The 13,917-nt window shown below is 36.3% G+C and overlaps 1 non-coding gene across 1 annotated transcript; it reads left to right on the top strand.

The window, feature by feature from the left end:
• The first annotated feature begins 11,415 nt into the window (after nucleotides 1-11,415).
• Nucleotides 11,416-11,579, top strand: LOC126033175 (U1 spliceosomal RNA). Its single transcript, XR_007504316.1, has one exon. It is a non-coding gene; the product is annotated as a U1 spliceosomal RNA (small nuclear RNA).
• The last annotated feature ends 2,338 nt before the right edge of the window (nucleotides 11,580-13,917 follow it).

Here is a 13,917-nt window from a genome sequence, read left to right as displayed (position 1 = left end):
TCTCAGTATTACTGAAGAAGGAAGAACTTATTGGCTTTAGACAAGGCTTAGGTTAGAATTTGACTATGAATACCATATCTACTGATTTTTATCTTAGAGCAAGTGGTATTCTGTAACTTATTTTTATGAGTCCGAATTTTGTACATAACAAAACTCTCAAATTTTCATTTTACAATTAAAATCATTTTGTATGTTAATTTGCTAAAAATAGGTGGGTTCCCTGTGAAACCAAGATTTATGCCTCTCTTCACTGAAATCCAAAGGAGACACATATCTGCAAGCCTAGGGACTTCCTTTTGTATTACTTTCTTCTTTCTTACACTATTATTTTCTGTACCTATACAAGGGGTTAGCCTATATGACATTCCTCTATCTACTAAATTCCCAAATGCAGAATAGCTTTACTCTTCATGTTGAGTGTAGATAGAATGTGGTTCTATTTCTCAGACAATATACACCCTTAAATCTCAGTTACCTCAATGGAGTAACTATTTGATTACACCTTGGATATATTCAAATACTATTGTTTGGTTAGGAAAATAGATGAACAGCAGATTGCATTTTTTAGCAGCTCATAGGTAGAAACAACTGAACAGATGAGTTCTCAAGTAATTAATAAATTTGACCTCCAATACTCACATCCAGAAAACGCAAGGAAAAATGGTGTATACTAAGGAAATCAGCTGCTGTTGCAGATAAGGAGAGAAAACCAGGCAAGTCCCCAAGTCAATCAAAATGCTTTGGGCCTGTTTAATGAGTACCTAAAAGCAGCACTTCCTGCACTGGCAACAAAAATTAAGCAAGCACTTACCAGCTAAATTAAACAATCACTGATAAGAAGTTCAATCAACTCAAAGAAGAATGAGAGCTTTCAAATAGAATTTAAGGATGTGAAGAACACAGTAGCCACCATATTATCAGATTGTCACAGGGAAAGAACCACATGAAAGAACATGAAGACAAACTACAAACCAAAATTTATAAGGAAGTTAAAAAAGACAATAGAAAGAAAGAAACACAAGGTACTTAATGAATAAAGAAAAGAAGGATAATATAATCATAGAGAAACTAGAAGATAAGGGAAAGAGAGACAGAGCAAAACTAATAGTGAGATAGATGATAGCTGAGAACTTTTCCATGCTACAGATAAAGGAGGTTACACAATTATATAAAGCAAAACATAATCAAATAAAGTATATTCAAATGGAACAACCAGAACTATATAAAGAGAGAATGAAGGGCCGGCGAGGTGGCACTAGAGGTAAGGTGTCTGCCTTGCAAGCGCTAGCCAAGGAAGGACCGCAGTTCGATCCTCCAGCAGCCCATATGGTTCCCCCAAGCCAGGGGCGATTTCTGAGCGCTCAGCCAGGAGTAACCTCTGAGCATCAAACGGGTGTGGCTCGAAAAACCAAAGAGAGAGAGAGAGAGAGAGAGAGAGAGAGAGAGAGAGAGAGAGAGAGAGAGAGAGAGAGAGAGAGAATGATGACATTATAAAGGTCATGTATTGAGAAATGCAGTTGCTATATTCTCATTAAACCAGCTTTGTAGAGTCACTCTTTTCTCAAAAGAGATGTAAACTAAGCCAGCCATGCAGTTTGAAGCTGGAAATCTTCAGAGATATGGCCCACCAAGCCCCAGCCCTGCTGAATTCACTCCTGCTGCACCCATCACCCATAATTGCCATTTTTGTCGAGGGTCCTATTTCACCACTCTTCTATGATTTTCTTTAAAGACACCACAGTGCTATTTGGGCTAATATTATCAGGGCTTTTTATAGAGTGGATAAGGGCAACTCCTACACCCCTCATTCTCTTACTTCCCCAGAAGTAAGACCTATGAGCTGAGTACACTCCTCACAAAAGCCACAGTATCAGTATTAGTGCTTTTAATTCCTGAACACTTTTCTTTGTTTGATGCTGCCATCTCCATAGGAACACACCAATTTAGATACCAATGTGTAACTGAGCTTGCTTAATGTTTGGAAGCAAGCCATGAGCACTGCTGGTTGTAGCCCCAAAGAAAAGATACCAAAACAAACAAAGACATCACTCTTTCATTTCCTTGTTGCTAGATTTATTAAGCACTATAAAATATTACATACAGGACCAGAGTAATAGCACAGCTGGTAGAACATTTATCTTCTTGGTGACTAACCCGGTTTGATCCCCATATGGTACCTTGAATCACATATGGTACCTATATCACATATGGTACTTTGAATCAGCCAGGAGGGATTCAAGAGTGCAGAGTCAGAAGCCAGGAGCAACTCCTGAGCACTGCCAAAAATGGCCAAGACCTTACCCAAAGTGCTAAATATTGATATTAAATAGAATCTCACTAATACTAAATTGAATCACATTTTCATAGAATTTCACAGATTTAGCGTAGACAAACGCAAAATAACATATTTTTCATTGAGATTATTTTCTCTAAAATTAAAATTGTATCGAATATAAGTACGTATGCAGCTATGAGTAGTCAAGTCCAACTTAACTGTCAACCATGTATGCAACTTTCATATCTATGGTGAGAGCAAAGACATTTGATTTTACGTAGGGTGTAGGGTAGTGAAATTGGGGTAACGATTTGCATGTAATAACATTATTGTGTGTAATCAAATATATATAATTGTGATTTTCAAATTTTCAAATTATCTTTTCAAACAAATATACAAGCTACAGCTCAAATTAAATGCTACAGGATCACTTTCTAGAGTATTTACATATATATTAACTGTTACTGAGAATACAATTATGTGAATAAGAGATGACCTTAAAAACATAGATGTCCCTGCATTATTATATAGAAACAAATACCTAAGTAATCATGCTTCTCAAAACAGTGCCTAACAAATGTCACTGACACATTACTTTTTTTATGGCTACTTTTGCCACATGATAAATAGTGATAGAAAATATTCCTTAAAAATGTGAGGCCATTGATGAGCATCTGTGTACAATTCAACAACTGGCACAACCAAAAGTCACTAAAATTACTTATTTACATAATTGTATACACTCAAATATCCCAGCATCAGTCACTTTTCATAGTTTAAACTTGTTTTTGTCACTAATGATTTGGAAATTTCCACTTTCTTCTTATATATTATTTTTTCTTCTTGCATTCTGTTCTTCTCTTACATTTTTTCTTTGCCTTTTTTCTTTCCTTTTTTTCTTTTTTTCCAGGTTTCTGGTAGCTGAGCCCCCAAATACACATGAAACCAGAGAAAGGCATGTCTGATATCTGATTAACTTGCTAACTAACTCAGAAAAGTAAATAGTGAGACACCAAGCAAGAGAAAGCATTGGTGACCTGCACTTGCTCACTGTCTATTGACCAGTCAAATTCTTGGAATACAACAGCATAGAATTTTGGGAGTAATATGAATATTATGTGGGAATAACCAAACTGTAGAAAATAAACATGAAAGGAAACTACTGAAATAAACTAAAAATTTTATATATTTAAATTACTGTAATTCCTAAACTTATATTCTTTAACATATTAAAATCATGAGTCATATTCTTTGGAAGGTTTTAAGTTATATTCAATAAAACCTATATGGAAATAATATTTATAGTTGTCTTTGCCAGGATATCAAATCATTGGATATGCTTTTGAGTTCAAATACTGAAATGTTCTGACTATATTTTCCTCAATGTACTTTATAATTTTGGTTGGGTCTTTAGGTTTTTTGATGGACTTTAAATTAACTTTGTGTAAGATGTGAGATATGGATTGAGTTATCATTTATTACATGTCGTTACCCAATTTTCACAGTAGCATATGTTCAAGAGGCTGTTTTTCTTTATTCACTTACTCATATCCTTTTATCAAAAATTATCTTTCTTTACATGTGGAGTTTTGATCCATTGATCTGAGAATTGAGCTGCCATATGAGCCAGTGATTTCACTTTGGATATCTATCTTCAGGCCTTAAATATATTTATTCAAAAGGATGTATGCACATAACAATGTATTCATTGTTGTAAAGAGTATAGTATCTGAGATATGGAATTAGCTAGGTGTCTAATGGTAGATGAATTGATTTCAAATATGTACAAAATGGAATACTATTAGCAATAATATTCCATTAATAATAATTCTTTCTTTTTAATAATATTCTTTCTTTAATGAAAGAAACCATGATGAAATCATTTGATTTGCTTCATCCTGGTTGGAACTGGCATATATGACTAAACCAGAGGCAAGACAAACAGGATAATCTCAGTTATCTGTGGTGTATAAAGTAAGTACATTAGGAAATGTAATTTAGCAAAAGAGGGAAGCCTAGGTCACTCTTAACCACAAAGCTTAGGGAGTACAGAGAAGAAAATAATTCAAAGCAGAAAAGAAAAAGATGAGAGATAATGGGAACAGAAACCTGGCCTTCTGTTAAATTGGAGACATGAAAGAATGCTTACAAAGAACTGATTCATCAACAGTGAAAACGTAAGATCTAAGCAGAAACCACAAAATTTAATGTGTTGTCAAGGTGACAGTCAAAAGGTAAGGAAGATTTGAAGTGTGGTGAAGAATGGGAGCTTTGGTGAAGGGAATTTACTCTGGTGGGTGGGACTGGTGATGATATATAAGGTAATGAAAAAAGGAAAAAATATGCCATGGAATTAGTGCTGCCATAACTTCCAATACTTGAGTGATCAGAGTAGCCAGGCATGACAAACAGAAAAAGCAAGAGTTGTGCAATGCATTCTCCTTTTTTGAATGTCCATACAGTTGTAACTGTTATTGCAATGATTAACTCTTCTGTGTAATTCAGATCTATGATTCTTACATACGCATTAATTCCTTTGATTGTTAAATTACTTCTTCCTAAGAGAAGGCCTACAGTATCAGTTTCTTTATTACCAATCTTAGTTTGTATGGATATTGAACTGATGTCAGGGCAAGGGATGTCTAAAGCAGCACTTTCTGTGGTGGTGAATTGCAAAAAAAACTTCTTGGTTGTAGGCCTGCATGATTTAGGGCTCCAGATTTTGCAGGGACTTGAGTTGGCCTTGCCCAGTTTTCTGATACCTACTGGTTGTTGAGACAATCTTTTGCTCAATTATCTTATTTGCTACATTGTGGGCAAGGTCTGAGTGGTGGTCTCCATAGGGTGGGACAGGAAGGGTCCTGCAATCTCCATGATAGTGGCCAAATTTCCCATCACTATAGCATCTACCTCAGATTTGTAAGGTCTGGGGTGGTTATCTTCTGTTTCTCCAAATTACTATGGAGAGACCATCTCTTGCCTAATGGTTTACCCTGCAACATTTGGACAAGGTCTAGGTGGTACCCTTAAAATACACAGTTGGATGGAACTCTATACTCTGCACAAAGAGCTTGGCCCTTTAGCCTGACTCTGCACTAGTGTGGGCTTCCAAGGTATTTACTTATACCTGATGGGTTTGTCACCTACATTTTAGCATTCTTTCATGTGGTCCATCATGAGGTAAAACTCATGCTTTGACCCTAAGTCCTGGAGAGATGTGGGTCTGGAAGCAAATATCCATGCAGGAAATAATCCACGCTGTGAAAGGGTACAATAAGAGGTTCAGGAATTCCAACACTCAAGCCAGGAATCCCACCACATAAGTCTTCTGCTCTTAAGAAGGAAATTAGCTTAGTGGAGAAAGAATGATCCCCTGCCTTTCTGAAACCTGACTTTTATTAGCAAGAATCAGACCACACTCTAAGGTGGATAAGGAATTCAAAGTAGGGATGAACCCAGTAATCCAACATTTCCCTCTAAGAAAAGGTTGAATACCAATAACTAAAAAATAAAGATAAAGGTTGGCAATATTTTGCATAAGTGTATCAAAAGTTGCAATAAAAAGAAAAAAGCTTTTTACCTAAAAACAGGGTATCCCTACCCATGAAGCATCTCGTCTTAAAAACAACTACAGGCCCCAGGCACACTTACTTCTCTAATCCCAATATCTTCCATCAAGGTCCCAGGAAAGGTTCTCTCAATTATGGTTTTTACCTGTAAGGTTTTAATAATTGGAGATATTGGAGTTAACACATATTTTATGTCAAAGTTAGGATGTCCTAATGTATCTCTTGGATTCATCTCACCATTATGTGGCAAGGCAGGGAAATATGCTTTCAAAGCAAGTCATTATTGATTTCAAAGCCATAATCAGGTTAGCATGTTAACCCACCCTGGGGCAAGTATATGCCAAGTCAATTCCATTAATTTCTAGATGATCACATCAATTTCTTTAGGCCAAACGTCCTTTATGGTCTTTCTGTCATGTCATTATCAAGGCTTGGCCAATGCAAAGAAATGAACATGATGAGCTTGAATGTGGCCTTGGCATCTCATCCTTTGTAGGAGTGTCTTGGTAGGAGGGAGTCTGCTCCATTCCTCTTCAGGGTTGGAGAGACTCTGATCTCCGTAACCTTTCTTAATGTTGAGAGCAGAGTCCAGGTGATGGCCAGTAGTGAAAAACCAGGGTCTGTACTTGTAGAGAGTCTCTTCCTGGTATAGGTGCAGAGAACCACGTCAGACCCAAAGTTCAGAGGTAATCAGCCGATGTCCAAGTGAATAAAGTCTAAGTCAAGACACTATTGCAAATGTTCAGGGTGGAAGACCCCTGTAACAAGAAATGACTGGATTCTCATACAATAATAAATAATAACTCTTCTTAGTATCTAATATTTTCCAACTTTAATGTGCCCATGAAAAAGGAATGGTGCCATAGAATACTGTTGGGGCCCAAGGGGAAGATAATAAACTGAGAAATCCCTAACCAGCTTCTATCAAAAGCAAAAATACTTCAAAGTTTATACTATCTTCTAGGAATTCCTCCTAGCAAACCTAATTTTCCCCGCATTTCTTCCAGGATCTAATGTTTTGTAGCATAGAGTTTCTCAAAATAGTTTCTGATTACTTTTTGGATTTCTGTATTATCTGTAGTGATCTCTTCTTTTAATTTCTAATCCAATTTATAAAGTTTCTCTTTTTGTGGGGATGGAGAGATAGAATGGAGGTAAGGTGTTTGCCTTGCATGCAGGAGGATGGTGGTTCAAATCCCGGCATCCCATATGGCCCCCCAAGTCTGCCAGGAGTGATTTCTGAGCATAGAGCCAGGAGTAACCCTTGCATGCTGCTGGGTGTGACCCCCAAAAAAGAAAAAGAAAAACAAAAACAAAAAACAAAAACAAAAAAACAGTAAAAAAAAGTTTCTTTTTTTGGCTGTGAGATTACCAACTGGGAGAATCAGAGGAGACCTGTCACCTTTGCGTATTTCTCTACTCTTCTGTCTCCTGAACATCTCCTGAGAGGGTCAAGAAGGGCCCATCAAAACCTCTCTCCTAGGTTCCCAGACCGAAAGGCCAAGAAAGAATGAGTTAGTGAAAACCGGCTACCAGAGGTGCCCCTGCAAAAAGGAGGATCCTTGTTCTGTGAAGGCAGGTGGGAGGATTCTGCCCCTGCTGTGAGGTTACCAACTGGGAGAGACTGAGGGGACCTGTTGCCTTTGAGTGTTTCTCTACTCTTCTGTCTCTAGAACCTCTCCTGAAAGGGCCAAGAAGGGCTGAGCAAAAACTCTCCTAGAGGCTCCAGAAGAGCACAGCCACTTTGCTTTGCAGCCACACACTCTTTCTAACCAATTTTTGCTTCCTTTTGTTGATCATTTTCTAATTTTATGAGATGCGTCATTTAGCTATTGAGGTATGCCCCTTCTTCCTGATGTGTGCTTGAAAAGCTATAAATTTTCCTCTCAGTACTGCTTTTGCTGTGTCCGATAGATTCTGATAGTTTTTGTCTTCATTGTTATTTGTTTCCAGGAAAGTACTGATTTCCTTTCGGACTCACTGATTGTTCAGTAGTAGGTTGTTTAATTTCCAGTTGTTAACGTTCTTCTGTGTCCCTTTGTAGTTCACATCTAATTTCAGAGCCTGTGGTCAGTGAAGGTAGCCTGCAATATTTCTATCCTCTTGATTTTATGGAGGTATGTTTTATGTGCCTGCACGTTGTCTATTTTGGAGAATGACCCATGAACATTGGAGAAGAATTTGTATCCAGTTTTCTGGGGATGGAGTGTCATATGTATATCTACTAAGCCTTTTTCTTCCATTTCTCTTTTCAGGGCTTGCATATTTTTGTTGGATTTCAGTCTGGTTGTCTATCAAGTGTTGAGAGGGCCGTGTTGAGGTCTTCCAAATTATTGTATTATTGTTGGTGTCCTTTTTCAAATTTGTCAATAATTGTATTAGATAACTTACTGGTCTCTCATTGGGTACCTATATGTTTAGTAGTCTAATTTCTTCCTAGTACACCTATCCCTTTATTAGTATGAAGTATCCATCTTTGTCCCTTACAAATTTCTGAGTCTATATTTTGTGTTGTCTGATATTAATATTGCCACCCCAGCTTTTTTTTTTTTGTTTTTGGGCCACACCCAGCATTGCTCAGGGGTTACTCCTAGCTGTCTGCTCAGGAATAGCTCCTGGCAGGCACGGGGAACCATATGAGACACTGGGATTCGAACCAACCACCTTTGGTCCTGGATCAGCTGCTTGCAAGGCAAATGCCACTGTGCTATTTCTCTGGGCCCCACCACCCCCAGCTTTTTTAAGGGTATTGTTTGCTTGTATAATTTTCTTCTTGCCTTTTATTTTGAGTCTGTTTGTTCTGAGTATTAAGGTGTGTTTCTTGTAGGCAGCAGAAGGTTGGTTTTATATTTTTGATCATTTAGCCATTCTGTGTCTCTTAGTAGGTACATTTAGTCCATTGACATTGAGGATTGTCATGGGATTTAATGTCATCTTTGTGTATAAGTTTGGCTGTCTGTTGGTCTGTCTTGTCTTAAAGGAGACCTTTCTGTTTTTCCTTTAAGGCTGGTTTTGCACCTGTAAAGTTTCTGAGCTGTTGTTGTACATGAAGCTATGTATCTTTCCTTCAAACTGGAACATGAGTTGGGCTGGGTGCAGTAGGTGAAGTCTCCATTTTATTCAGTCTTGTCACAATATCCCACCACTGTCTTCTGGCTTGAGGGTTTCTTGTGACATGTCTGCTGTAAATCTTATGGATGCTCCTTTGAATGTAATTTCTCTTTTTGATCTTGCTGCTTTCAGTATTCTATCTCTTTCTGTGACTAGGATGTGTCTTGAGGTATTTTTTCTTCGAGTCTCTTTAGCTGGTACTCTTTGGGCATGCAGGATTTGATTGCATGCAGTCTTTAGCTCTGGGAGTTTCTCTGTGATGATGTCTTTGACCATTGATTCTTCCTGTGGATCCCCTTCCTGGGCCTCTGGGACTCCAAGATTCTTATGTTGTTTCTGTTGAGTTTATTAAAGACTTCTATGTTCATATGTTCACATTCTTTGAGTACTTTTTCCATTGTATAATCGTTTTTCATAAGGTTCTTTTCCAATCTCTTCTTCTGTTGAAGTTGTTCTGCATTTGATCTTCCAGTTCACTGATTCTGTCTTTGGCTGCTGGTACGCTGCTGGAGAAACTTTTCATTAAGGTTTTCAGTCCAGCTACCGTATTTTTCAGATCTGTTATTTCAGTTTGAAGTTTTCTGATTTCTGTCTTTGTGTTCTGTTCAGCCAGCATTATGTTTTCTTTGATTTCCATGAGGATCCTCCATATTTATATTCTTAACTCCTTATCTGAGAGGTTAATTAGATGGTCGGTATTTTTTGGGTCAAAATAAAAATTATTAAAAATACAATCGCCTTTAAATCGATGGACTGAATTAAATCAGTGAAAATATCAGTAACTTATTGTCTTGTAATTAAACTGAAAATTTAAATTTTCCAGGTAAAGCTGTCCTGTGTGTTAAACTAGAAAAATCTAAATCTTGCTATACTGGAAGAAATAGAATCTTTTTCACTGTTGTTTAATTTTATTTCTTCTATTGATATTACTAACCAAGTTTCACATGCAAAACTAGAGTTAACATATATTAAATCAAGAACTTAAAGAATTGGATTATGCCATGGATACATTATGAATAAGCTGCTAATATAAATAGCAGAAAAACCTTTAGTTTAAGTATAGAAAAGCTTAACCAAATGATTTGTTCATATACCATGAGGTAACCACTATATATTTGCAAATATTTTGAATTCAAGCTTCATTTTAAAAGCCACAAAATATCCTCCATATCTTTCAATTATATAATTACATGCCCATAACAGAAAATATGTGATATTATTAAATATCAGACCTCAGTGATTTCAAAATGTATTTTTAGATAAAATTAGATGTTATTCTTTCCTCCACTAGGTGGGAGGCATTATGTGTAAAAACAACAGCTAGCTTTTAAAACAAATTGAAAGCATTGTTCCAGAACTGCATCCAATACTGAACCTATTAGCTTCATTCAGACCAGTACATCAAATTAGCCTGTGCAAATGTTCTCTAAACAGAAAATTGTTTTAAAAACGTGATCAACTCGATCGCTGATTACACAATTATTTAAGAAAAGAAATTACTGAACAAAAGTATTTAAGTGCAAGAGATGTGTTTTTAATTACAAACTAAATTAAGTAAAATAATGTTATTACCACCAAAGGAAGATTATAGCAGAGATGGTCTTAAATGTGACTCTGTAAAGCATTACTTAGTATAATTTAGCAATAGGACACTAAGACAAAGAGCATAAATGTTATTTTGCCTTCCTAAAGTAGAAATTGTTTTACTTTTTTATCTGTATAAATATGAAATTAAATTTTATAATGAAATAGTTTAAATTTATTGCTAGAACATATGTAATCATAGCAAAAATAGCATTATGTTATCTCTCTGTACCATTTTCTAGTGAACAAAATATCAACTAAAAAGGTCACTTAGAACCAGAAAATAGCAATACTATCTTTATCTACAAATGAAATAAAAGAAAATATAATGTAATAGTAGCTTATGATTACCCAAGTTTAAAAAGTAGGAAAACAACCATGTTTCAAATACTTCTCAGATTGAAGTTTAGAATTGTTTGCCCCTGTATTACATTTTTATTTGAATTTAATAATGCAGATTATTATTTCTTTAGAGGGCAGGCTCATTAGTGACTGAAATGAAAAATAGGAATTTATGAAGCTGTTGTCAGTTGACTATTTTCATCTTGAAATCACAGTTCCATACCATCCCATTCAAGTGTTATTTAGATATTTTTTGTTTCTGAGATTGTAATATATCAAATTAACAATATATGTCATTGAAAGTAAATACTTTTTTTTGTTCTCTTTTGTTTGTTAAGTACACTAAGCACATTTTACACTAAGCACATTTCAGGGGCCAATACTTGTGCCCAGGAACAGTATTGTGCTGACAGACTCATGGCTAGTATTGGCAAAGCAAACACCTAACTTCAACATTATATCTTTGCACAATATCTCTTGTGCAAAAAGATTAACCTTTTGTAAAGTATTATTGTTAATTTTTAAGAAATGATGATACTTACCCGGCAGAAGAGATACCATGATCACGAAGGTGGTTTCCCCAGGACGAGGCTTATCCATTGCACTCTGGATGTGCTAACCCCTGCGATTTCCCCAAATGTAGGAAACTCGACTGCATAATTTGTGGTAGTGGGGGACTTCGTTAGCGCTCTCCCCTGGTAAAAAAAAATGATGCTGTAGGGGCCGGGCGGTGGCGCTAGAGGTAAGGTGCCTGCCTTGCCTGCACTAGCCTAGGACAGACTGCGGTTCTATCCCCCGGCGTCCCATATGGTTCCCCAAGCCAGGAGCAACTTCTGAGCGCATAGCCAGGAGTAACCCCTGAGGTCACCGGGTGTGGCTCAAAAACCACACACACACACACACAAAAAAATGATGCTGTAAAAAATAGTTGACATAGTAGGCATTATCAGTCAGAACTCTGTGGAATTAAATTTATACAACAAATCTATTGATACAACCACCCACAATATTCTTTATTATCACATGCCCATTAAATATAGTAATTTAGGTTAAAAGAGGGTGATAAGAAATATTTGTCACTAAGACCAATATAAACTAAAAGAATGAATATAATATTTTTGCTAGTGGTCCATTTATTAGGTCTTTCTTATAGCAAAAATTGGTACACTGTTTATGTAGATATAAAAAGCACATGGAAGTTTTTATAGTTATGTTTTCTTCTTTGAACAATAATTTCCTGCTGGAACTTATAATCTAGTCTTCTCACGTAATATTAAATTCAACCATTAAAAATTATTGGATATGGCATTCGATCTGTACCTTCTACACTGTGAAAAAATTATTAGATCAGCCATTTGTGAAGAAGAAATTAACTGGTCACATCTTTTTACTTATAAATAAGATTTATAGCCAAGTGCTTCTCTTTCTTTCTTTCTTTCTTTCTTTCTTTCTTTCTTTCTTTCTTTCTTTCTTTCTTTCTTTCTTTCTTTCTTTCTTTCTTTCTTTCTTTCTTTCTTTCTTTCTTTCTTTCTTTCTTTCTTTCTTTCTTTCTTTCTTTCTTTCTTTCTTTCTTTCTTTCTTTCTTTCTTTCTTTCTTTCTTTCTTTCTTTCTTTCTTTCTTTCTTTCTTCCTTCCTTCCTTCCTTCCTTCCTTCCTTCCTTCCTTCCTTCCTTCCTTCCTTCCTTCCTTCCTTCCTTCCTTCCTTCCTTCCTTCCTTCCTTCCTTCCTTCCTTCCTTCCTTCCTTCCTTCCTTCCTTCCTTCCTTCCTTCCTTCCTTCCTTCCTTCCTTCCTTCCTTCCTTCTTCTTTCTTTCTTTCTTTCTTTCTTTCTTTCTTCTTTCTTTCTTTCTTTCTTTCTTTCTTTCTTTCTTTCTTTCTTTCTTTCTTTCTTTCTTTCTTTCTTTCTTTCTTTCTTTCTTTCTTTCTTTCTCTCTCTCCCTTCCTTCCTTCCTTCCTTCCTTCCTTCCTTCCTTCCTTCCTTCCTTCCTTCCTTCCTTCCTTCCTCCCTCCCTCCCTCCCTCCCTCATCCCTCCCTCCCTCCCTTCCTTCCTTCCTTCCTTCCTTCTTCTTTCTTTCTTTCTTTCTTTCTTTCTTTCTTTCTTTCTTTCTTTCTTTCTTTCTTTCTTTCTTTCTTTCTTTCTTTCTTTCTTTCTTTCTTTCTTTCTTTCTTTCTTTCTTTCTTTCTTTCTTTCTTTCTTTCTTTCTTTCTTTCTTTCTTTCTTTCTTTCTTTCTTTCTTTCTTTCTTTCTTTCTTTCTTTCTTTCTTTCTTTCTTTCTTTCTTTCTTTCTTTCCTTTCTTTATTCAGGTTAGGTAAAGAGATATGGCCCTATGGACCTGCCAGGAATGTAGAGCCAGGAGTAACTTCTGTTACTCCACCTAGCTGCTTGTTTTACAGTATGTATTTGGCTATCCTGGGTCATTTGTGGTTCCAGATAAATTTTATAATTGATTATTATAAATCCTTAAAAAATGATGTCTGAATTTGGATAGGGATTGCATTGCATCTATATAGAAGTTTAGGTTAGATCATCATTTTGATGATGTTGATTCTACCTTCCAATGAGCATGGGATGTTATTCTATTTCCTTGGGTCCTCTTCAATTTCTTTCTGGAGTGTTTTGAAGTTTTCATGGTATAGGTCCTTCACTTCTCTCATAAGGTTGATACCTAGGTACTGGATATTTTTGGATACTATTTTAAATAGGATTGTCTCCGTAATCTCTTTCTTCTTTACATTATTTGCTGCTCAACAATAGCTGGATCAAGGAGGAACTCAAGGACGAAATAAATGGATTCCTTGAGACAAACGATAATGAAGAGACAACTTGTCAAAATCTGTGGGACACAGCAAAAGCAGTAATTAGGGGCAAACTCATAGCACTACAAGCCTACATCCAGAAAGAGGAAAATGACAAAATCATCAGTTTAAAGGATCACCTTAAGGAACAGGAACAACAGCAGGAAAGAAATCCATCCACAACCAGAAGGCAGCAGCAAAGAAATCCAACCACAACCACAAGTCAAGACATAATAAAA

This window comes from Suncus etruscus, chromosome 16 (genome assembly GCF_024139225.1).
Source record: "Suncus etruscus isolate mSunEtr1 chromosome 16, mSunEtr1.pri.cur, whole genome shotgun sequence".
NCBI lineage: Eukaryota > Metazoa > Chordata > Mammalia > Eulipotyphla > Soricidae > Suncus > Suncus etruscus.
Note: the sequence above shows the minus strand (reverse complement) of the source record. Positions and strands in the feature narration are given on the sequence as shown.